The sequence below is a fragment of the Anser cygnoides genome, chromosome 1, assembly GCF_040182565.1.
Source record: "Anser cygnoides isolate HZ-2024a breed goose chromosome 1, Taihu_goose_T2T_genome, whole genome shotgun sequence".
NCBI classification, from domain to species: Eukaryota; Metazoa; Chordata; class Aves; order Anseriformes; family Anatidae; genus Anser; species Anser cygnoides.
In genome coordinates, this window is record NC_089873.1 from 112036647 (window position 1) to 112061305 (window position 24659).

General features: G+C 41.5%; 1 protein-coding gene across 4 annotated transcripts in view; it reads left to right on the plus strand.

Moving 5' to 3' along the window:
* Positions 1-14789: 14789 nt before the first annotated feature.
* Positions 14790-24659, plus strand: part of BACH1 (BTB domain and CNC homolog 1) — a 30450-nt gene continuing 20580 nt past the window's right edge. Inside the window, exons 1-2 of one of the 4 annotated variants that reach the window (XM_013192898.3) lie at positions 14790-14946; positions 17705-17825. The gene's annotated coding sequence lies outside the window, so the exon portion shown is untranslated. Of the gene's footprint in view, positions 14947-17686; positions 17826-18092; positions 18253-24659 lie in introns of those variants that run through there. The other 3 variants (XM_066977878.1, XM_048071422.2, XM_048071421.2) reach the window with 3 other exon arrangements.

Below are 24659 nucleotides of genomic sequence, written 5' to 3' on the forward strand. Positions count from 1 at the left end.
GAAGTTTCTTTCCTCACCTGGCTGAAACCTGGCAAGACACAAAGCTGTAGTTACATGGTTTTAAAAGTGAGACGTGAAAACGAAAGAAAACATAGGCAAGATTTTACCAAAAGTAGTGGACCACATTTTTATCAGCAGTCTGTGATAGCTGTGTATCTCCTAAGCATGACTGTACATGCAGTGTTTTCAGATGTTTGTGAGGGTCTCCTGATCCTGTAGCTTCTATTCAAGAGACTGTTAATTCAAGGTTTGACCATCAGAGTGCTCTGACGTAAAGCTACCAACATATTGTCATCCAGAAGGTAATCATCACTGGATTTTTATCATGAGAAAGGGGCATTTTAAATGTGCTGAACATGGTTTCTGAAATGAAGGAGTCCACACCTAAGTGAGCGAGGCTGCTGGGTAGGTTAATCAGCAACATCAAGAGCACACTGCATGGTAAACTAGATTTAGGCCCTGGTTCAACACAGCACTTAGTGTGGAGCACTGTTGCCATATCAAACAAATCTCTCAAACACGTACCTGACTTGAAGCGATGAGTAGTTCCCACCCATTGGCAGCGGTAGGGTTTTATTCACGTGTTGAAGTGTTTGGTTGGATCAGGGCCAAAGAGACCAGCACCTCAGCTTGAAACCTGACGGCTAAAAGACCATCTGAATGTAATGACGTGCTAGGAGTGTTTAAACACCGTGCTTGGTCAGTACTTTTCCACTGAGCTGTGAGTGAGCTAAACAGGTCGTCACTGAGCCTGGCACTGGGAAGGGCCTTCATGCTGTGAGGTGTGTACAAAACTCGAGCATCCTGCTCCAGTGCTTGGAGCTGGGTCTAGGCCCAGCTTCAGCTTCTGAGAAGCCAGCCCCAGGTGTAAGTCAAAGTAATGAAGAAAACATTCTCTTTTGTCATCCCTATTAAACATATTTGTTCCTACTTGCACAGCTACAGCCATGCCAATGCTCATGGAGTGGCTCTGTGGAGTCATTATATGGAACTATATGACTTTAAAGAAAAGCAAGCAAACATAGAAAAAAGGTCAAATATTTACAAAGAACTATGAAACGCATCTAGAAACTGCTGTTGACTAAAAGATTGACAGTATAATACTGTTAAACAATTTTAGAAATACTCTGCCAGCTTTTCTTTGGAAAAAAATAGCAGAAATACAGGGCTAGGAGGAAAATCCCATGGGTTTCTACGTTAGATACATCCCATTCCTCCTTTCTTCGCCCTTTACATACCCCTTCCAGTTCTTCCAGTAAGAGGAGATCTCAGCTGCTTCAAAGATGTGACAGATAAAAAACGTTTCTTGCAGTTGTGACAGTGGCACCCGTGTCTCTGAGAAGCTCTGCATGCCTTCTGCTTTGGAGGCAGGCATTAGGCAGGGGGGGAGCTCCTGGGTAAAGGCGTGTCCTCTGCCTTCCACATGAGTGCCTGATCAAATCCCAGTGTGTAATAAGCATGGAAAATGTTCAGTTTGCATGTGGTAAGCAGAGACTTGGAGCTAAACTATTTCCTAGTTGAACTTATTCCTTAACCCAAGAGCATTGATGTGTATATGACTGTTCGGCACATGGATTACTCTCCCCTGCAAATGCATACTTCAGACAGGGATATATGACCACTTCCCTTCCCTTCCCACTCAGGAGTATTAAAGCATATGCTCAGAAAAGATAAGCAGTTTAAAGTAGAGTGCCTTTATAAGATAGATAGGCAGTGAGCTCAGACCTACAGTGATATGTACAGCTGAACAAACAAAATGACTATTTCAGCATGATCTTAAGCATTTGGAGCTTTTTGTCTGATGACACACTTTCCTAATTCAAGAGTAAAAATTACTTAATCTCTGTCTGAAGTACCAGAGGATTTATGAAACACACCATCTTCAGCTAGTCTCAGCCTTACTGGAGCATTATTGAGGACTTTTATTTAAAAACAATGAGTAAAAACTTTCAACCCCATTTAATTAGCCATGCTTTTATAAATATCATTTTAGTTACAAGAGTCAATACCAACTGAAGGACGAGATTAGAAGAGGGGGACTAGTCCACAGTGGGCCCAGATTGCTCACTATACAATTTAAGTCAAGTTTTCAAAATTAACTAGTGTTTGGGTAGGCAGCATGCAGCAGTCTCTCAGGGCTTCATTATCAGGAACTAGGCAATAGGACTTCTCGAATGTCAGATTTCTTTAAATAAATCAAAATTGACACATCACAGCAAGCCAGACTTCACCTTTGGCAATTAAGGCTGTATTAAGACCTCCGCTAACATCTGACAAGGCTTTGGACAGCAGAGATAGTGCCCCAGTTCAAAAAAGATGTGAGCAATTCATATTGTGTGTTATCTGGGGCTGGGGCTATTCTGGGAATGCAGTCAATAGCAAGGAGCAGGCATCTATCCAGAGCGTAAGTGCCTCCTGTAGCAGTCTTTTTATTTTCCACTGACTACGTAGGGACCGCGGGGTCCAGTCACCCACCAGCTGGGTCTCCAGGGGGCTCTTATTGCATCTTGAGTCCGTATGAAAGAGCCATTCATTCACTTAAAACTTGGCTCTCACCACTTAAGGCTTCTGGGAATATTGTTGAGAATGAGACTTTTGGTATTCTGAGTCATGCTATGTGGACGTAAAAAGTACCTAAAACTCAGATTCTGAGTAGCCTTAGTGCCTAATTGTTTTGTCTTCACTTGAAAACCCCCTCTCAGAAACCAGACACTTGCAAAAGAAGCTATTCTGCCAGCCCCACAGAGGCAGGTATGGCATGGCTACAAACTGAGCACACGCAAAAGGTAGCTTGAAATACTTATCTGCAGCTACAGTCATTGCTCTCTTGAATTTAGGGGTCTGACGTAAAGCCCTGTTGTGTGCCATGAACATCGTACCCGTTTGGTGTGTCTCCTTCCTTGTGGAGCCACCTCCAAGTTTTACAGGGGAAGGGGGAGCCAAAGGAGCTGTTCCACTCCTTGCCTGGCTCATTCCAGCTGCTGCTCTTCATGCAACTGGCAAAAGGCAGAGAAGCACCATCAGGTGGCAAAGAAGCAGCCAAAAAGTCTTCAGACCTGTAGATCAAATGCTCCTGAAGCTTCATAGAGGCTCTAGAGCACTCCAAGAGGAGATAAAACAAATGAGACAATGGAAACTGTACTGTTAAAAAGTAGTTTTAAAAAATAATACTGTGGAGCTGTGATGAAGATGTGTGAGAGACAAATAGACCACTGAGAGCAGGAGACAACTATATTCAAGAAGTTGAGCTTTTTCAAGGTTCATCCTGAAGATTCTTTGAAGTGGAACAAGATTAACTAGCAAGATTAATTAGTACTTATGTAGTCTGTGAAAGAAAAAGAAGGAAAAAAGAGATAGATGGATAGATGCTGCCTCTGTAATGCTCCTGGTCTGAAGCCTATAATAAGTGGAAATCCTGGAGGCAGACAGCTGGCAAGTGGTATCAGACACTGCTTTTTTAACATACTGAAAGAAGAAATTTCTTGCTGGTTGGAGATTAGAAATACAGGAAATATTACCTAAGACCTTTGCTCATCTGCACTCTTTGACCTTCAGAGGGTTTTGACAGTTTAAAAATAGACTTTTTATTGTGTCTTGTTAGAGTAAAAAAGCTCTGGAAAGAAGGCCAATATTCACTGTAAGACTTGTGGCAGTGTATGTGGGTCTTCGGGGGCTTCCTTGGAAAGCCCTCTGGGACTGTTTCCTTCATGTGTGGAGGACAAGGGGAGAACAGCATGCAGTGATGTCTTAACACCTCACCCTAGGTTTGTGGGACCTAAAAGCCCAGGACATGCCACCTGCAGCCCACTTTGTCCATTCACTCTCAACAGCTGATGAGCTGATCTGGATTGTTCTTTTTTTCTGTAACTATTCCAGGTTATTCCTTCCTAGATCTTGTTATGAATTTTCTTTAAAGCTGCGCTACACATTCTGTGAATTCAGCTCCAATTTTGTCCTTCCTTCTGCCTATTTCTGGAAAGTCAGTGTGCAATTTATCCATATATCGGTAGTGTGAACTAGCAATCCATTTGGATTAAATGAATGAATGTTAAACTGTAGTGGTGTTTGTAAGCATTCTTGTGACTGACCTCTTCTGTTACCTGTTCATCCTGCTAAAAATCTGTCCCTTGTTTCCTTTTGAGAACTGAACCAATTCACTGTATTTTTTGTTAGAACTGCTCCAACCTGCTGTCAGGTGGCTTTTTTTACAAGAGTTTCTTCCTCTCTGTAGAAAAAATAATTTTATGTCCAGACTAAAACTGTTAGAAAAACAGAATTTATTTGTAGCAACATAATAAGAGGCGATTAACTTTTTTGGTTGGTGGCTTTTCCCGATCGTAAGAGTCTAGTTCTTTTATGAATATACTAGTATTTATATATGTATATATGCTAATTGCACAACTAGTGTTATGACATATGTTAGCTGTTTTATGAATAATTCTGCTCTCCAAATTAACGTGCTTCCCTTCATGACTCGTTGATTTCTTTTTCCTCATTGCTCTTTTGAGCCCTTTCTGTACTTCTTTATTCTTTTGAAAGAACAGCAACAACCTTTCTCCCCGGTTTGTTCTTATTTTTCTCTCATTGCCTGTCGGGTAGCATAGCTGCTTCGGCACTGATAGTCAAAGGCACCTTTCCTACCTGGAACCCATTTTCCTAGAAGTTTGCTTCCTGCCCTTATCTGAAAACATAAATGTCTTGCTTTAACAGAAGTTGTTTGCCATGCTCCAGTAAAATCCTAACACAAACACATGGCTGCAGTTACTAAAGCAAGTCTTACATATTGAAATCATTGAAAATACATTAAAAACACAGTCTTAATATGCAAAATACCTTAACTGCTTCTATAAGCAAGATGCCTTTAAGTTCAGCAGGCAGCAAGACAAATTTCCTCAGCAGTTCTGATTTGTTTTCCAGAGGGTTTGTTGGTTAACTAATTCTACTTAATTCTATCAATGATTAAATTTTATGCTTTCATTATAAGGGTTTCCCAGGGCATTATCTACCTAAACAACATTTTTTTTCCTAGCATGAAGCTTCTTTTTTAATATATGTATCCCATAATACTTGCTCAACTATGGTGGTTTTCTAGCCAATAAATGAAGTACATCTCGTTCCCAGCAGTTATTTAGCATATTTGGCAATGTGTCTTATATTGCTGTTTGAAACCTCAACAGTATCTGAACGACTTCAGTTTAGTCCAAGCTAATTTTCACATTTTTAATGGCCTGTTGCCTGTTTTAATAACCCATCAATTGGACGCTTAAAACACTGCAAATAATTGTGATGTGTTCGGGAGAGAAGCTGCTTGAACAACACGAACAGGCTGACATCTTGAGAACTGATGAAAAGAGGATTCCCTGAAAACTGGTGAGGGCACAGTTTTGTTATCCATGACTCTGTAGTAATTTCTGCCAAAATCATTCCAAAAGCGTTCAGAGGAAAGAACCGGAAAGCCTTGGCAGCTTCCAGGCGGTGTCCCCATCGGCAGTCTGGGAGCTGGAGGTCCAGGCAGGGATGAGGCACTACCTTACTCAAGTGCTTGAAAAGCACAGCCAGAGGCACCGAGAGGATGTCCTGGTCAAACAGGGATGCAGGGAGCAAACAGAGACATGTTCAGGAGGAGAAGCAAGGAACATTTGGCTTGGTTCATCATTTTGGACGCAAGTGGACTTCAGTTTTAAATACCTAGGTATATTTACATACCTCGATGTACCCAGGTGTATTTCCAAACACCTCCCACACTCCAGTATTTGCAATTGCAAGCTCATGATTGCTGTTTTAGCTGCTACACCAAATGCAGTGTGTTTAAAGCACGTTAGCTATTTGCTTTGTGAAGCTGCCTCCGTCCCCTCATTCTCCAGTTAATATTTTACTTCTTCAGGCCCTCCAGAAGAAACAGCAAAAAGCAATACTTGTAAGTAGAATACAGTTCTTTCATTTTTAGGATAGTGCTTTGCCTGCCAGGGAGCCCCGCTGCAGGCCTCACGTGGTGAAAATGTTATCCTTCTTGATGAAGAGATGTGTCATCTTTATCACCGTGTGTCTGCCCACCTGGCACGGGGGCATGCTGATGTGTAACCCCAGCAGGGTCATGCCCCAACACACGTCAACATGCACATGTCCTTCTGGGGGTTTCCCTGCCCCTGTAAATCCCGGCGATCTGCAGCGGTGGGTGGCTGCTCTACAGTACTCGCTACGAAACTTCATGTAAGTGTGTAACATACAATGTCATTTAAGGAATGCTATCACAAATAAAATGAGTCATTTAATTTAAGCATCGTTCTAATTTTAATACTGAAAATACCAAGGTACAACTTAGAAAGTAGCTCCTAAGGTAGGTTTCTCTATTCTTAGAAGCATCGGCTGTGTAAAAAACTTGGCAGAAGCTGAATTCAAACAACTGCAGCACTCTAGTTTTGTTTCAAAACCAGAAAGTACCTAGAAAATACAACAGACTCTCCAGTCAGCAGTTTTTTGTGCTGCATCATTTCCACTGCAATTGGCAAATAACGAAAAAAACAAGCAAGCTGCTCACGTCCGGACAGAAACAAGGCCTCTGTGGCACTGTACAACTGAGAACTTTTAAAACAAGACCTACAGTGCAACGTGCAGCTGAGAAGTTTCTAGCAATTCAGAAGTGGTTATCTGACAGTATTTCTTGCTCTATGAAACAGCAAATGTTGGTATGCAACAGCACGTATGGATAACAGGGACAGGCAACTTTGTGTTAATAGAAATGTGAAGCTTAGTCCTTCTGCCCTTACCAGTACAGCTGCCAAGAGCAAAAGCAGTTATACACTTCTGGTTGGTACAAGGACGGACACTGATCCAAATAAACACAATTATGCTGACACACGGCCTCTCTCCATTTGCACAATTAGAGACAGAGCTGCTGCAACCTCAACTAGTATTTTATGTATATATCAGCTTATATTTTAGCTGATCTGAATGAACTTTGACAGGCAGGTTTAGAAAACTTGTGTAGGGACCCGTTGGGAAAAAAGTAGTTTTTCAAAGACTATAAAATTGGTCAATATTGATTATTACACAAGAGCATTTTCTCAAAACATCTAGGTCAGTGTCTGGAAGTTTCCTTCCCATTCTGCTGCATCATTTCAGTCTTCCAAACTACAATGTCCCACCAGTGAAATTGCCAAGCAGTATTTAAATAACACAAATGAAAATGATGGAGAAAAAAGAAAAAGAAAAAAAAAAGAAAACAACACATATTTCTTGATATGTAACATAGCAGTATATGTTTCAAACAGATTTTTAAAGGCTTGCTCATTCAGATTGTAGTGGGTCTACTCATCTGCCTAATGACATGTACTCTGTTAAATGTCTTATCAGATGTGCAGGACTCTATGTGTACTATATTCCATTTTGATCTCTCTGGATTATTTCACAGACAACCCTAGACTTGAGCAATTTTTCATAAACAGTCACACATGCTATACATTCCAATCCCAAAGCCTATGTCCTTACCTAGAGTGGCACTTCATCTGTCATCCTGAATGCTCCGGTTTCATTTATTACTTTGTTCCAAAAACATTTTTAAAAACACCCCTGGACTGTTCATTCTTACCTACACCCGACAGTCTAATATTAAAGCAACAGTAACTACCATGCATTTACATGCAACTTCTGCATGTACTTATTAAGTTCACAGAAAAAATAGCTGGAGTGTATTCTACTTTGCCTGAAAAAATGCTTGTTTTTGTTACTTAAACTACTATGTTAAGATTTCTCCTCCGAGCGCTTTGTCAGCTCTACAGCTTCTGCTCCACTTCTCTGTCTGAAAGGAACGTGCGGTATGATATAGCCCACGGTGTCATACAGTAATCGCTGAACAGCACTGTCGCTGAGTGTCTCATTCAGCACATCCTCCCCATTTTCTGAGAGCTCAGATGAGACGAGACAGGTGGTGTCATTGTTTACAAGGCAGTGATTCAGGAGCATTCCACCGGAACCTTAGCACCGTGTTCTTTCTTAGAAGGACTTAGTGTGAGGTAATTACAACAATCTCTGATTTGCAACATTTGTCATGGCGTGTAAGGCGTTTGCATTTTCTTAGGCGAGAGCTTGCTTTCATGTGGTGGGAATGCTTGCAAACAAGCACCGGGAGCCGCAGGCTCCTATCTTATCAGTACCAAACACTGCTGTGCCCTGCCGGGGCTGCACATGGAGATTTAAGCAGCTTGACTGTGACTTGCAAAACTCCGCCTGAACCCCAGGATCCCAAAGTTTTCCAGGTGACTCCTAAGCAGAGGGAGGTGAGAAATAAGTGACAACACACCCCGGAGAACATGGCTCCTGCGAGCAACACACGAACCTCAACCTGAGCCTGGGTGTCCTGAGAGGTCGGTCAACAGGAGGCTGCTTTGCCAGGTGCTCCCTCTGGAAGCCCCAGCAGGAGCAGCAGGCTTGGCAAAAGCAGGTAGAGAAGGTGTTGCCCCAGAGCTGCTATAAGCTGTCACAGCCCTTAGAAAGGCTGTATGAGTTGTGACCTTCACTGGGGGATCACAGAAAAGAGTCTTGCAGAAAGCCCTACTACAGTCAGCTATGAAGCCTTTCAGATAATAAATATAGCCAGAATTTTCTAGACAGACAAAAAGGTCAGGGTTTTGTATAGAAGAAGAAGAAAAAAATTACTGTGGTGTATGAAACAATATCAGAAAATCTCCTAAGCTAAAAGACAAACAGAAAACACCTTACAAGGAAATTTAAGGTCGTGTTTACAATCCTCCTTGTCAGGAAATAAGTCTATGCAAATAAATACCTGCAGGAATTTGATTTTCTCCTGCCTGTCTGGTAGAGTGGCAACTTCTTCCCTCCCTCCTCTTCCTCACCCCTCCAAATGCTTGTGGGGAGGTAGGGCGGTCAGTGTGGAACCAAACCGGTCCCTTCAGGGGACTGAAGACCCTACGTGAGCTCTGTGGACAGGAGATAGGGGCTTGTTTCAGGAAAGACACAACATGTACAAAAGAACCCATCACCAACACACTCACATGCTGTTTTTCACAACCGTGCCCAAGCCTCAGATACAGTTGTACAGCTTGGATTTTGCAGATGGCACAAGGTATATGGGAATGGTAGGCTGCCATGTGGTCTGGGATGTCTGAGCAAGTATTCACTGACTTTTTTCAGGTGTTTTTGCAGAGTGTTTTGAAAACTGGCTGGGATGGTGTCCAGACTCCACCCAATGCCCAAGATTTGCACTGTCACTGTCACTGTTTGGCTGAGTGAAAGCATGTCTCAAAAAGCATTGTAATCATTAGAAAGTAGCAGGAACAGCACTGCAGGTTTTTGCACTGGGTGTCCCTGCTTGAGCAGGGACCAGGGGTTTGACCAGATGACCTCCAGAGGTCCCTTCCAGCCCCAGCCATGCTGTGATTCTGTGAAGGAAAAGGGGAAAAGAAACAGTGTGCTCCTGAGACAAATTCGTTTTGAAAGTGCGTTCAGGAAGCTCCTACTTTCCAGTGTGAGAAACCCAGCTCCAAAATGTTTCTGGAAAAAGCTGTGAGTTGTGGATCATCAGCTGTCCAAAGAAGGGAGAGGAAAAGCAGAAACAACAGGAAACTATCAAGCAGATTACTGTATCCTAGGCAATACCTCATAAGACAAAAGACTAACGCAGAGCTGAGTTATCAGGAAATGACACTACATAATCAATCCCATCATTTCTATAACCAGTTCCAGGTTTGCAAGTACCCTTTCCAATCTAAACCTGCTGTTTTCAGCAATTTTCATCCTCCCAACAGGAGACAACCGCTACTTTGTGCACCATCTAGTATTTGTGCACCATCTGACATTCTAGTTTTTGGGAAGAAACTCCATCCCAGCCAGACCCAACACAGAGACTTGCAGCTACATTTCTCTCTCTCTATATATATATATTTTTTTTTTTTCCCATGTTGATAGTGATACCTTCTGTATCTTTTATGCATTGGATTACCTTTTGCTGCATGTAGCCGTTCTGGACCCTTTTTGACTTTCACAGAATTAACTAAGCTAGACACAAAATTAAAAGTAGAGTTAAAATTGGCCTCCTTTTCCTTTCAGTATGAGCTGTTCGCTTGAACCATGACTCATCATGGCTCGCAGTCACACCCAAGCGAACGATGAACGGACTGGCCAATCGCTCGGGAACGGGAGGAAATCCAGATAGGCACGGCAGATGGGCTAAGATTGGCTGCCTCCTCTTGCTGGATCACCGCGGTGACATACATGTTTGTAATCACTCCAGCTTCTCGACTGAGGCTCCAGCTTGGTAATCACTACCAGAAACTGAACAGCTTCTGTTGTGGGGCATTTAATTTGCAGTTCTAAACAGAAGCAGGCTCTGAACCAATTTTTGTTCTGTTATGACAAATGGGAAAGCACACAACCTCAGAAAAATAAATCCCTTTTTTTTTTTTTCAGAAAGCTGTAGTAACAGTACAGTTAATATGCTGAACAGTCAAACTCTTTTCCTGGCAAGTCATTCTAGGATCAATATAGAAGCAGTAGGTTACAACAAGAACCTTATGTTGTGAAATTGAAACCTAGCCAAGTATTTGAAAGTATGGTATTCTTTCCTAATTTTGGTATGCTTTCCAGTCTTAGCCAAGCCTTCAAATGCATCATTCACTTTTGCAATCATCCTCTGTAACAAAAGCAAGCTGGGTGATCATAATGAAGAACTTATTTAAGCAAAACAGTACTTAGGTACTTAAAAAAAATGTTATACCATACTGCACAAGATCATATGCTTTCAAGTCTTTTTGCCACTGTTAGACATCTCCAAAAGGAAATGCAATTTCAATGTTCACTGTTCTGCTCCTGACATATTTCTGATAGCCTTCAGATAGCCTAAGTGTATGTCCTTCAAAAGTCTGCCATCAAAATTAATCCTTCTTTAGGCATTAGACTCAAAAGGCAAATATGTTAAGATAGACTGGAATGACAATTCATTTCCATATTTTCTTTCAGAGTCCTTGAAATGTTTCTGTCTGATGCCAGAAAACCTAGCCTTTTGAATCATTTAACCAGTATTTTTGTTGTTCATCTGTCTGTCTTGGTTGTGTCTGACCTCTGTAATGATTGTAATAGAAAAAACATTCAGCTTTTCTTTCCTTTCTTCACTATGACTCAACATCCTTCTCCTCTCAGGGGTATGACTACAGTTTTTAGGGAATCAGTCCAAAGTTTTAATGTTTCAAGTATGGCAGAGATTTTTGAATCTGCTGTGAGAGAGAAGCCACTTCTTTCCTACCTTCAAGGATCTCACCCACAAGTATTTTTGTTAAGAACACTCAGGGTACCTCCTTCCACAGATATAGCGAATGTTTCACAGGTTTTCATCTGAGGGAGAGAGTGTGCATTTCTCTAGAAGAGCAGCAAACCGGTGTTCCAGATATCACCAATAATCTAGCACTAACGAGCAGACTCCTCAGTTAGAGCAGTTTAGAGCAAGAGCAACAGAAGAACCCCAAGCTTGACACAGATGGGGAGAGTGATCTACCAGCTCTTAACCACCACCCCCCCCAAAGTACGAGTGCATGGAGGGACCATCAAAGTTGCTAATTCAGGAGATTATCAATAGAGCGTACTGTGTGTTAAAGGAAGCAGACGGGCTGTTGGGCTGTTCAAGGAAAGGCTGGACCTGGTGCCTAGGGACATGGTTTAATGGATGACGCTGGTGGTAGGATGATGGTTGGAGCAGATGATCTTGAAGGTCTCTTCCAACCCTAATGATTCTACGATTCTATGATTCTTCTTTCCCTAGTACCACTAAGGGTGTTTTTTAAGGTGGTGGCTCCCTTTCCCAGCATAATCTTTTCATATAAAAGGGAACACATAACCAACACAGTGTTTTATGCCTTTAGCTTGTGAAGAAGGACCCCACCACGAGGTGTTTCACCAGGTCTTCCTACATCTTCCCAAATACTCAGCAATTCCACGAATCTGTTAGCAAATCTGTATCTGGCTGAAAACAGCTTCTGCTGTTTTCAGGCTTTGTGGTTTTCTGCTGCACTGAACTAATTCATTTAAAATCCACACAGCTGCTATCCCACAGCATTACTCGAGACTGAAAACGCTCATCAAGCTCTGGACAGCATACACTGGCTTTCCCACAAACACCGAAGTTTCCTCCCATGCTTCAAAAGAGCCACTGTGTGATAATGCATGGCCTGGACAGTCTGACTGCAGCAATCTCACCTCACCTCCCGGACATTTCTGGTCTTTTCTCAGATCCCTCAGATCAGCCATTTCTGCCAGACAAAATTACAACTTTTACCATTTTCTTCTCCAGGTTTCTAGGAAAACAAATCCATTTTTTCATGAATAAATCAATTGTTGTCCTCTTTCAAGCAAAGTACCTGGGTGGGTCTTTTTAGTTGTCCTGCTGCAGTTCTCATTTATTGGTCTCTTCATACACCTCCTTCAGCCTATCTAAGCAGACCTCTGGTGTCCCACAAGTAGAAACTTTTAAATATGTTTCTCATCTTTTTTTGCCATTGTTTACATATGGTTTATAACCCCTTTCATAGAATCCTCTCCCTCCTCCCCAAATCATTCTTTTCAATCAAAACAAAATAACCCCCCACTTTCATTTCCCTGTGGAAATATTACTGTTTAGTTTAATGATGCTGTTTTTAAAAACAATATCTGAAAAAAAAAAAAGAAACAAAAGTTTAAACCGAGAGACCAGTTTTCACTTTAAGAAGCTTTGACAAGAATTTGAACCAAATTTACTTCGAAATGATTGCTTTTATAATTGCATTTTTAAAGGACAGTCTAATAGAATAGGATTCACTTCTAGATGAAAAACATTTTCCTCTCTCTCTTTTTTTTTTTTTTTATAAAGAGGGAATTTAAAAATATTTTCCTGTGAGTAATAGTATGCTTTCCCAGAATGAACAAAAGACTTTTGTAAGCAAGAAAACCATGAAAAATAAGCATGTGTATTCTTAAGAATTAGAACAGTACCTCACACATACAGCAAAAGATGGTATGGAAATAAATTTGCTTTGCTCCTTCGCTTACGTACTTGTAAGAAAATGTAGAAAGTCTTCAAAGGCTTTCTAGAAGAATTTGTTTGACGACTTTAAAAATAATTTTAAAGTAAAAGGCAGATATTCAGCTTATACATATTGACATAGCCCTGAGGTTTAAGTCACTTAAATGTATTACATACTACTTAGCTACTTGATAGCTAGATTTACAGTAAGAAAATGCAATCTAAGTGTAGATTAAAAACCAGGTTTTGCGTCTGCGAGGTCACAGGAGGGAGCAGTTTGGTTTTCATTTACCAGAGTGCAAACGGACTGGTCTGCTGCGTGACGACATGGATGTGTGAGCAGCAGGGTCCCCAGCCTCTGGTCCATGAGGGCCGGGAGGCAGACTCCTGCAGGAGATACTGGAATTGCCGTGCGTGCATCCATATTTTTTACTGCTTATGATAGTACGGCGAGTGCTTCCAGGAAAGCATCGGACCTGCCCCCTCTGTAGCATGTTCAATCTATGCATACAAAACTGTTGTGTCTAGGACAAGTCTTTTACACCTGGTTTACTGTATGCTCATTTGGCTTGTGACCAGAAGTACCAGATTCATTGCATATATCTCATCAGTCTGCTACAGTGTAGGTACGGGGCCAAGGGCAGAAACCCTCTTCTGACAGTAAGTGTCCTGCTCAGCCAGAAAAAGCTGGGCACAAAAGGAAGGAGATGGGGCCTTGGCGTTTACTTTTCTCAACGACTTTTGCTGATGTTTTTGATATATTCTGATCCCAGCATCCCACAGAAGGTGCAGATTCAACTCAACCACAGTCCTCTGAGAGTTATCCACTTAGCCTAACCCAGTTATCTGTTCCCACCACAGACAAAGGAGCGAGACAGGCATCTCCAAAAGGAGTTTCATCACACCTGTCTCAGACACCCACCATAGGAAGGGGAAAATTACCCTGTGGAGATGCCTATCTGGTTCCATTGACTGCACAGGAGCCTAAATAAGTAGCTTAGACTAGACAGCTAATATTTAGATGGGTAAAGATAGGTGGGATGAGTCTCACCTTTAGCATTGGAATATGTTGCAATTCAGCTCTGGAGAATTTATTAGCCAAGTTTCTGCTGTATGAAACCAGCTTCAGCATAGGAACTGAGGACAAGGGCAGAAAAGATCAAACACAGTATTAAAGATGTCCCGAATGTTCCTTGGTTTAGGCTGTGCCCGTTTAACACAAAAATTCTAAACTACACCATATTCATCCGTCTGGGCCATTATCCTCATGCAGACTAGTTGGAGCTCAGTGAAATCCAGCCACAAATTAGTACGAGCTGAGACCGAGCTGAGACCGGTGCACCCAGTGTGTCTGATGCAGTAAATGACACTAAGAAAAAGATAACGATATTCATGCTTCTTAGGGAAATAAAAGCATATGATATAATGGGACTTAAAATCCCATTGTCTTCAATGTATCAGAAAAAAAAAATCTATTGCAAAAAAGGGCATTATTCTTCATTTTCTTCTAATTGCATTCTTTTATTATTATTTCTTCTCATACTCATTAATTCTGTGAGCATTTATAATTCCTGTTTATAAACTGTTTAATCTTTAAAACATTCATTATTCATCTGCAGGAAGATTTACTTCCTTATTTTTCAGCTTAGCTCCCAGATCTCCTTTTTGCTGGTTTTACTTCTCCTTTTTAGGAAAAAAAAATGGACTTTTTTTTTTTTTAATTATTTTTCCCCTCTCCAGTTGTGTCTGATTTCAACGAGGAAAGTACTTACTCAGTTCTTCAGTCTGACTATGAGTGAGAAACAAGCTATTACACCATAATTTCTTTCTCTATTGTGTGGGAAGTCAGCATTGCATCATCCCTAGGACCGAGAACAAGAGATGAAGATCCCTTCTTGGTGGGTGCGGTCCAAGGTCTGGTAGCCAACCTTCAAGCCAAAGTAAGAGTTCTTTTTGTTTTGATTTATTTCTTCTCCCTTCTTTCCCTTGCTTCCGCTACAAAAATCTTAAGTGTGAGATCAGAAAAGAAAAAAAAAAGAAAAAAGAAAAACAAACAAACAAAAAAACCCCAACACTTACCCTAGTGGTATTTTAAATTTTCTGCTTATGCTTAAAAACTGAACTAATTCTCTATTTCTGTAACTCAACTTTTACCATTTAAACATTTTGTTAAGCTGCTTGTTTCATGTCTGAGTACTTGGGCATTGGGAATTGTCAACATGGGTAAAGGCATGAAGTGGTAGAAAACATAAAGAACAGCTATAAAAACTGAAATTCAGGATATGTTATTATTAAAAATGTAAGAACAAGCGTTACCCAAATCTCAAGCATAAAGATACTATTTGGATATCATAACCAAATAGTTGTTCTTATAGATATTTGCCAACAAATTGCTTATGCTATTTTGTAATGAAACCCTGGTTGTGCCCGTGGAGTATATTGGGCAACTAATTAATAACTAAAATAAGAACTAAAAATAACTGAATGCCCTCCTAAGGACATGAAAAGCAGTTATCGAACAGTCAAAGAAGGAAAATTGGTATTAGCCTCTAGCAAAACTGAAAGTCTCAGAATTTTGCTCGATACGCTCTTTGTATGAATGGCAGGGAGAACCACACCCTCCCTTCACGATGTGCGATTTTGCTAAATCCCGCATGAGATCACAAACACTGCATATCTTCATTTTACAATACAGTTGCATTTAGCAAATTGGGGCCACCACCAAATTCTTGCTTACTCAAAATACGGGAGCTGTATAAGCACAGGATTAACAGTTCTGTTACACGTGAAGGGAACTGTTAGAGGAGTTATTTCCATTTACAAAGTATTGGGTATAACTTGTTCCTTTAGCAGAAATACACGAGTGAATTTGTCAAGAGAAATTCCAGGGAAAAGTAGGGAGTGGAGAGGCAATCCGGCAATCCTTCCTCCTATCGGAAGATTTTTCTCACCTAAAAGGTATTGTTCTTCCTTCACGGAATGCTCACAAAGTCAATTTGTAAAACAAACAAACAAAGGCTGTAATTATATATATGCACATATATGCATTATATTAGTAATTGAATATCCAATTTGCTTTTCAGTCAGCAAGTACTTTCATGTCTTCCGCTCGTGGCTCAGTACCATACTTTGCACTGCTGCAGTTCTCTACTCTCTTTCAACCATCTCTTTTGACCCAATACCCTCTGCTTCATTAGCTCCAGTGTAACCCACGTGCAGCATTTTCATCTTGGCCATTAGCGCGGACGAACACATGGGTATATAATTCTGTTTGCTCCAGGCCTTTCAGAGAAAGCCTTGCTTGACTAAATCTCATGTACAGACAACACAGTAGGTTGTTTATTCATGTTCTTTTATTTGTTCTGCATAATTGTCAGTTACAAATGACAACTGTTACCCGTCCCACATTAATGACTCTTAAAGAATCCAGGAACTTGTAAAAGTAAAATGAAAGGTGTGTCGCTTTGGAAGATGTTTAAAGTTTACGTGCCTACAGCAGGCATAACAAAAAGCCAAACCAACTTTCACCTGGTGGAAACCTAGACAAGGTGTTAACATCTATCTCAAATGTTGTCAGCTGAGGAAAAGACAGCTTGCGTTCGGCAGACTTTTCCACCTGAATGCAGAGATTACAAAGTAAGTACAGCAGTTCCTCAGGGGCTGTGGTAATCGGGAACCCTTGAATAAACAACCTGGAACTGCTACTCAGGGTCTGGTTGCAGATCTGCTTTCACAGTGCTTCAGGTTGTTATTTTTATTTTGGGTAGTGTTGAAGATGTCTGACTGAAGAAATACTAACAAAATACACCTTTCAAAGCAGAGACTAAAGGGACTTAAAAAATGATCCAAGGAAACATTGAAGCCTGCCTGTGAAATACAGCCACTCCTCACCTAAAAAAAAAATAAAAAATAAAAAAGTCCCATTCAAAAGCTAACAAAAAACAACAAAAAAGTCAATAAACCAGCAGGGATTTCCTGTCTGTTATCAGTTTTAATTTGGTATAATGACTATTGAAGAAAGCTTTTGAAAAATTCCTTTCTAGGTTGCAGTGGAAGTGAAACTGTTCGGTGTACAAGGGCTCCCCAGTTCACTGGGTGGGGGCTGGAATCAGCTGTAGACCCTTCTGACCTCCCATCTGTGTGATTTCTAGCTGCTTTGCCACTGAAAATAAAAAAGAGTTTCATTATCATCCTAATGGTAACTGAAGAATGAGAGTATTAATACATGTAGGAGTAAAGTAATATATATGTATTTTTTGACACCCAGTGCTTTTCAATAAGCATTTTTTCCCCACGGGTTCATCTGTTTCTGAATTATGCAAGGTCAGTCATTATGCGCAGACACGAGGGGAACTCCCTGCCCTTTCATATACACCTATCACTACTACGCCTCACCAGTAAGATTTTTACTCATACCTTCCCCCAAAATTCCCATGAAGGCCAAAAAGAGGAGTAGAACTTCTACTGTAAAATAGCTTGGGAAAGTTACAGGGCACTTAAATACAGGGTAAGAGCGTGTATTTCAAACTTGCTTTTTTAAAATGTAATTTTTATGGAGCGTAAATGGGATTCTGTAACTTGTATGTAAAGAAAATTGTTGACTTTGTTAGAATGTCACAACAATCATGTTCCCACTAGTTGGTATTACTGACAACGTGCCTTTCACAGTTGCCATCACTGATGTTTTGTTTTATTCAGGATATGCAGCTTCTGGAAGGAGACTGCCCTCCGTGGCATCCTTGAACATACAAGCAGATGGAGTTTCCCCCCCTCCCAAGCGGCCAACAGCATTTCCCCAACCTTTTAATACACTACAGAGGTGAGTTCTTTCTGTGTGACACTAAGTTTCCCTCAGCAGTGCCTTCCGGATGATAACTAGAGATATAACAAACAGCCTTTGGCTATTTATTAGCAGAGGAAAGCTTTAACCCGCGCCACAGCCACCCAACGAGGGTCTCTCCTCAGAGCCCGCGGAGCCCGCACGGCCACCGGCGGCGGCCGCGCGCATGCGCCGTGCGCGGGCGGTCGGCGGGGATCGCGGCGTCCAATGGGCGGGCGGGGTGTGCGCGCGGGGGCGGCCCGTGTTGTCGGGGGTCACCTGACCGCCGCCAAGCCGCCGCAGTCGGGCCGCAGCCGCCGGGGCAGCAGCAGCCGGGGCGGAGCGGCGGGAGGGAAGGAAGGGCGCGCGCAGGCGGTGGCCGCGCTGCTGCTGCCCGCGCCGCGGCGGCGGCAGGCGCTGAGGTGAGGTGCGTTGCGCTGCGCGCGCGCGCGCGTGCGGCCGTTGGGCGCCCCTTGGGCTGGGGGGGGGGGGCGCGAGGGCAGCACCACTTCAGCTGGGGGGGGGGGGGGGGTGAGGCTGAGGCGCGTTGACCGCGCTGCGCTCGGGCAGCCGCAACCCGCCTCGGTTCCCTCCCCCCCCCGCTGCCCCGCGCGGTTTGGGTGCCCGGCAGGGGAGGGGAGGGGAGGGAGGGGAGGGAGGGAGGGGGGCGGCAGCGGGCCGGCCCTCCGGGAGGGCTCGCTGCGGGCCGTAAACAAGGAGCCGCAGTGCCCGTCGTGTCGTTGCAAGGCGCCGGGCGGGCTGTGGGGCGCGGTGGGAGCCCGGTCCTGGAGCCTATAAGCCACCCGGAGCCTCTAAATTTTCGTTAGAATTAAAGAGAATAAAAAGCAGCGTTCCGTTAGTAAAGATAACGCTCTGTGTACAGTTCCGTCACGCAGTGACTTTTGACAGACGCGTTGATTTGAGGCGCTTTCAGGAAGGTGTGTGGAAAAACATGCTTAACTGTAGTGATGGAATAGTTGCCATCTGGAAAGAAATACCATAAGTTAGTTGCATAGCTCCACAAATCCTTTATAGTCCTTTAAAGTCACACTGAAGGAAAAAGAAATGGGAATCTCCTTATCAAGCATGAGTGAATTGAAGCAGTTAAGATACGACGTCTTATTTTGTGGGTCGAGTTTCCCCTTTAAAGGTGACTTGCGTGGCATAATTCCTCTTGCGTGTCCTGACACATGAGTAAGCGGCGTGCGCGTTTCCAAGCGGTGAGGCCCAAAGGTAGCAGATGTGCAGAGAGAAACAGCTGCTGAGGGCAGAGTATCCACACTGCATGCCTTTCATAAGGATCGTTTTGAGATGATTCTGCTAGATCCCTTAGTATTTGGACTTCTTTAGGTGTACTTCTAGAGTATATCTTAATATAAAAGGAATCTGCTTTTGTAGGCTGGATCTGTCTTGTGAGGTGAATGGAGGCACAGTAGGTGAGATGTTTGGGAATTCTGCTTCACTGGCGTATGAAGTAACCGAAATGCTAAAATGAGCACTTTAACTTACGTCTGCTGTGTTATTGAGTGTCTTATACTCAAAAACGTCCAAGAACTTAGTGTAATAGGATCTTAGTATCTTAAGGATATTTGAACAATAGCAATTTGATGTTTATGTGAGAATTGTCTGGTATTTGAGGCCATGCTCTTCACCTGATCACTTTGATCAGTTAGCACTATCATTGGGCATAGAAAAAAGGTATTGTTGGGGGTAGAACAGAGACATCTTTGTACTTGAGTGGTAATTTGAGTCCCAAATAACTGCCCAATGGTTTGGGCCCAAGTCTTCTGTTATTTCCTCCCCTCTTCCCCCACCTGATCGGGTGAGAAAAGGTGTTCAGATAAATTTCTCATGTTTCCATTCAGTCATCAACCTGGCTTTCTCCCTTCACTGGGCTGACTGGTGTGAAGGGAAGGATTGGTAGGCCAGTTGAAGGACTTGTGTCTGAGTGCTGGTGTTTCAGTTGCCCCTTTGGGTTTTGACACTGAAAGTTTCATGAGGGAGGTTTTAGGGGCTGAAAAAAACTTGGGGGTATTTATAGCATAAGTCTTGTTTATATGCAGTCCATAGTTAAACAGCGGTAACATGTTGGTTAACGCAAATGTGGGTAGGAACAAAACCTTTAGTGAGCAAAAAATAACTGCTGAAACAACCATGAAGTTGTGTGAATTCAGCTAAGTATGCCCAAACTGGGGATAATTTGTGAGGACTTCCTGCAGCTTTCCCTGTCTTTGTTTCAGAAGTTAACAGTGGGGTGATGTTGGGAGGGAGTGCTCACTGTGATGAAATAAGTCATAGGCTGTGTCGCAAAAGCAACTTCCATCTCCAGCAGCATGCTGTATTTTTCAGTTAAGGCCCTTTTTGTGGTGGGGAGAGGTTTTGTTCTTTGGTAATGTGAAGGGAAAATAGTGTTCTTCAGTGTCTTGTGTAAATGTGAAGTAGCAGGTCAGAGTAAAGCTCAGCTGACCTGTCAGCTACTGAAACTTTGCAAAGAAGGGTGAAGTGTGTTATGGAGGGCAAACTGGCTTTAGAAGCACTAGTGAAACACAAATTCAGTTTAACCATTAGACGTACACTGAAGAGTGGAAGACATAGCATAGGGTCTGCTTAAATGCCTTTAGATGGACTGCATCTTAAAGAATATCCAAGTAATCTTCAGAACCTTGTCCAGATAGTGTTTGTGAGTGACTTCATTTTAACTGTCAAGATAACGCTTAGATTCCAGTCTTGGCCCATTAGCTAATACTTTCATAAGAAATTAAATAACACTTGCTATTCCTAGTACCGTTTGAAGTCTGGTATTCTGTGTTTTCTTCTCTAAACAGAAATATAAATATTGCGAATTCTGATCAAATTTCCATATGCTTTTGTGTTTCTGTAGCAGTGTGTCTGAAGTTCTTCCTGATTCATGCCTAAAATTTCAAAATTTTGTTTGTTTCACGTGCTGTGAAAAAAGGTTGTGGAAGCAAATCAGAAGAGCTAAAAAGCTACCACAAACAATGTTACTTTCAAGATCACTTCCAAAAAAATAGTTACTTTGAATTGCCAATATATTTGCTTCTCAGTTCTTTCTGGGTTGTTTCTTGGATCCTTTGTAAGTTAGGGTAAGATGCATTAGAACTACAGATGGTTAACTTACTATTTGTTATAAATATTTTGACATACATACTTATGAATGGATTCTGACTGTTGTTTAAATGTAATTCATGTGGTTTAACTGTGGCAAGGAGTAGAAATATGTAGATACAAATGCGAAGGTATTTGTCCTTTAAGGCAAGAGTTGACAGTAAGTACTTGTTGAGCAGGCTTTGTTATTCCCTTTACCTTTCATCCTAAATGAATATTTTCAGTCAAGGCATAGGCAACTTCCCAGAGTAACTGTTGAATACCAGCAGAATAGAAGGATTGTAAATGGTGGGATTTTGCTGCAAAAGAGTCTCTGAAATCTCTTCAGTCCTATTTGTTTTTAGCACTGGAACAAACCAAATCCCACAAAGAGATTTTTTTTTTATGCCTGATACAAAATTTTAGTGGTGTAAGGTAATATTAAACTGCAAATCAAAACACTTTTTTTTTTTTTTCTGGCTTTGATACGGAGTGCTTTATATCACCTTCTCAGGGAAGCTGTTCAAACCTTTACTCTGGTGAAAGTTCTGTGTTTATACAATATCCGTGTCTTCTTTTTTCTTTAAAAATCCCAGCCTCTGGAGTATAATGTCTAGTAGGATTCTTAATTCTCTTTCCTTTTCTCCTCTCTGAGTTCTCATACAGACTGCAAATATTTAAAAAAGTGAATCTCTAGGCTTAAAACCTGGAAAACAAATTGCGACTATGAGACTTGTCAGTGGCCTGACTTTCCATGAGTCTTTTTAATTCTCACTTGCGACTTGACAAGAGTCCAAATGCTGCGGTAAGAATTATGCAGAAATGCAGCCTAGTCATTTTTTAAAAGCTCGTTTTGTAATTAAGCTGTGAACAAATACCATCCAGGTGTTTTGACTAATAAAGGATAGCTTAGAATTTCAATTATGAATGTGCTAATCATCTGAAGATGAGACCTACTTTCTTTATAGGAGAAAGCATTGTTTTTATGATCAATGCCAGTTTGCTGTAACCAAAAGGGTTTTTTAATCACTTTGTTCTTTTAAAGTATCGTCGGACTGATGATGGAGAAGCAGTAAACATGAACACTAAAATGCTTGTTCATCCCTTGTCAGCATAACGTGAATCAGCAGCTATTAACTGCTGTAGGCATTCATCTGTAACATAACTTCATTTCCTTAAAAGGCGAGGAAGTTGGGGGCAAGGACAGCTACAAAGCCTTAGAAAAAAGCATTTGCCATGCATTTCGAATAAACTGTCTCTCACCCAAACAGTCTCGTTTTAGCAGTAGTAAACAATAGTTGTCCCTTTGTGCTTTATATTTGTGGATGAGAGGTTTTTTACAGAATGAAATAAATGTGTCTACTCTAAGGGAACTGAGAGGGAGATAAGTGACACGCTTAAAGTTACTTGATACATCAGCATAAGAGGCAGGAATAGCACTTGGTTTTACTTTTCAGGTTATTTTCTTGTCTATAATACCTTTTTTCAACTGCTCAGGTATTTAAGGGGTTTTAAGAGTACAGATAAGTTATGAGCATTGTGATTGCTGAGCAGATGTTTTCTGGCTGCTGCATGAGAAATAGATCTTGCCAGTTTGGTTGTGATGATGATCACAACAGAAAGCTCATCTGGATGTCCAAGTTCAGGTTGTGGATTCAGGAGCGGTGGCCTGCCTGAGCTTTGGAGCTGCTGAAGATGAACTGCACTTGCTGCTTCCTTGTATTTCAGGAACTTTACCCGTGTACTACTGGAAATTACTGCGATTACTACTGGGTATAGATATCCAGCATGCCTTTGGAGGATGGTTGTTCACTAACTAAAGAATAAGGAACAGGTTTTTGTTTACTTTTTCAGTAAATTGAGTAACTCTTTGGTTGGATAATTTACAGGAAATGTATTGTAGCAGAAGGTCTGGGGGGGGAAAACAAAACAAACCCTGTAATTGCTGACAGATTGGTGGTAGAGCAACATAACTGATACCTGAGTCTAGGAATAGATTAGCTCCTTTCAGGAATTTCTGAAATGGAGTTATTGACCGATGGAAAATGAGAGGCTGTTGCTCTTGAGAAGAAAGCATTGACTTGGTAGGTTGTAACTTGTATAGCAGTCTTTTTTTTCCTTGGCTCTTGCTAGTACCGTTACTCTCTTTGTAGAGCTTAAGACCTAAGAACCACGTCAGTTTGAGCTGGTTTATTACCCCTCTTGCTATTGAGTGTATTACAGTTGATCGTAGCGAAGTACAGTCCTGTGTTTTATTTGACAGTCTTTCACAGGTGATCATTAAGCTAGGATGCTCACTAGATTTGCTCAAATGCATGTGCCTGTGGGTTCCCATTGATCTTGCTGAGAATTAGATACTGGAGTTTCTCTTCTGGGTCTTTAGATTTGCCCCGCAGAGTTTAAATTGTCAGTTTGGCAAATCAGCCATCTCTGTTCTGAAAGTGCAAGCCTCCTGAGTAGGAAAGGTCTGACCGTTGTTGGTTTCCATGGATTTGTATGCTCTGATTTGGTATTTTTAAGGACACTTGAAACACTTGGCTCAGAATGTTCAAAAAGTATTTTAGTAAACGTGTACACAAATCATAGGTGTATCCTTCTGTCATTTCTGCTTTTATTTGCATTAGTTTCCATTCTCAAACGTCTTCCTCCGTTCTAAGTGCCATTTTAGTATTTTTTGGCTGTTTTTCCTTTAGGAGTCTGAGAGCCTATGGAGCTGCCTTCTATGACTCATTCATTTTTTCTGGTTGTGAGTTTTCTTCTAATGCTGCCAGTGGATCTTTCCAGCTTCAGCTGGTCTCACATGCAAAAACACTTGCTTCAGCTGTAAAGCATGCCCCTTTGTATGCTGAAATCTCTCACCTTTTTCTTTTTAGTGTTTGTGGTGTTTGAAAGCAAACTGAAGGATGCTGAATTTATTCACCAGTGTGAGAGCTGTCATGCTGTTGTTTTAAGTTACTTAGTAGTGAAGTTCTTGGCAGCTCTTGTAGGCAGGCGAGGACATTTCCAGCTGTTGTTTTTGTCTTCTCTGGTTAGAAAGAATGATGGAAGTATACAATAAACAGCTATAAGCGTACATAACTGGTGTTATTTGATTGTTTCTGAGTCAATGAAAAGCTTTGTGGTAAACTATATGACTTGGGGGGATTTTCCAACATAGATGCAAAATGCAGGCTATTCTGTTTAAAGCTTCAGAGTCCAAAGAAGTTCTTAATATTAAATAGTATGTTTCATTTATTTAGTCAGTTCGGTTGACTTTTATGATCCTGTATGTTTGGCATTCATTATAAATAAAATATTTTGGGCAGAGCATGGAAGTTCTAGAAATTCTCAGTAGGAAAGATGGATTTTTTTGGTAGTTGTTCAGCGGGCATCTAGATGGGCGTTGAGGCGATGACTTGAGGTAATTGCTGCTGATGTTAAAACTTGCAATGAGCTGTTGGGTGATATTTTATTGTTTTAAGGTTTCAAATGCTTTCTTAACATCCACATCTTAGTGCTGTTGCTTTCGGTTAGCAATAGCACTTTCGCTTTGGAACAGGATTTCTGTTTATCTTCCTTGTGCGACTGTAAAGGGCTTGATCATTGGAGCATATCGTGAAGTTTGTGCTGAATGATGCAAGAAAGGTGGATACTCCTTTTGAGTGTACATAAACTGTGTTTTACTATCCTTTGCATAGTGGAAAAGTTACTCCTTAGCATTAAATATTTCAGCTTCATTGATAACTTGAT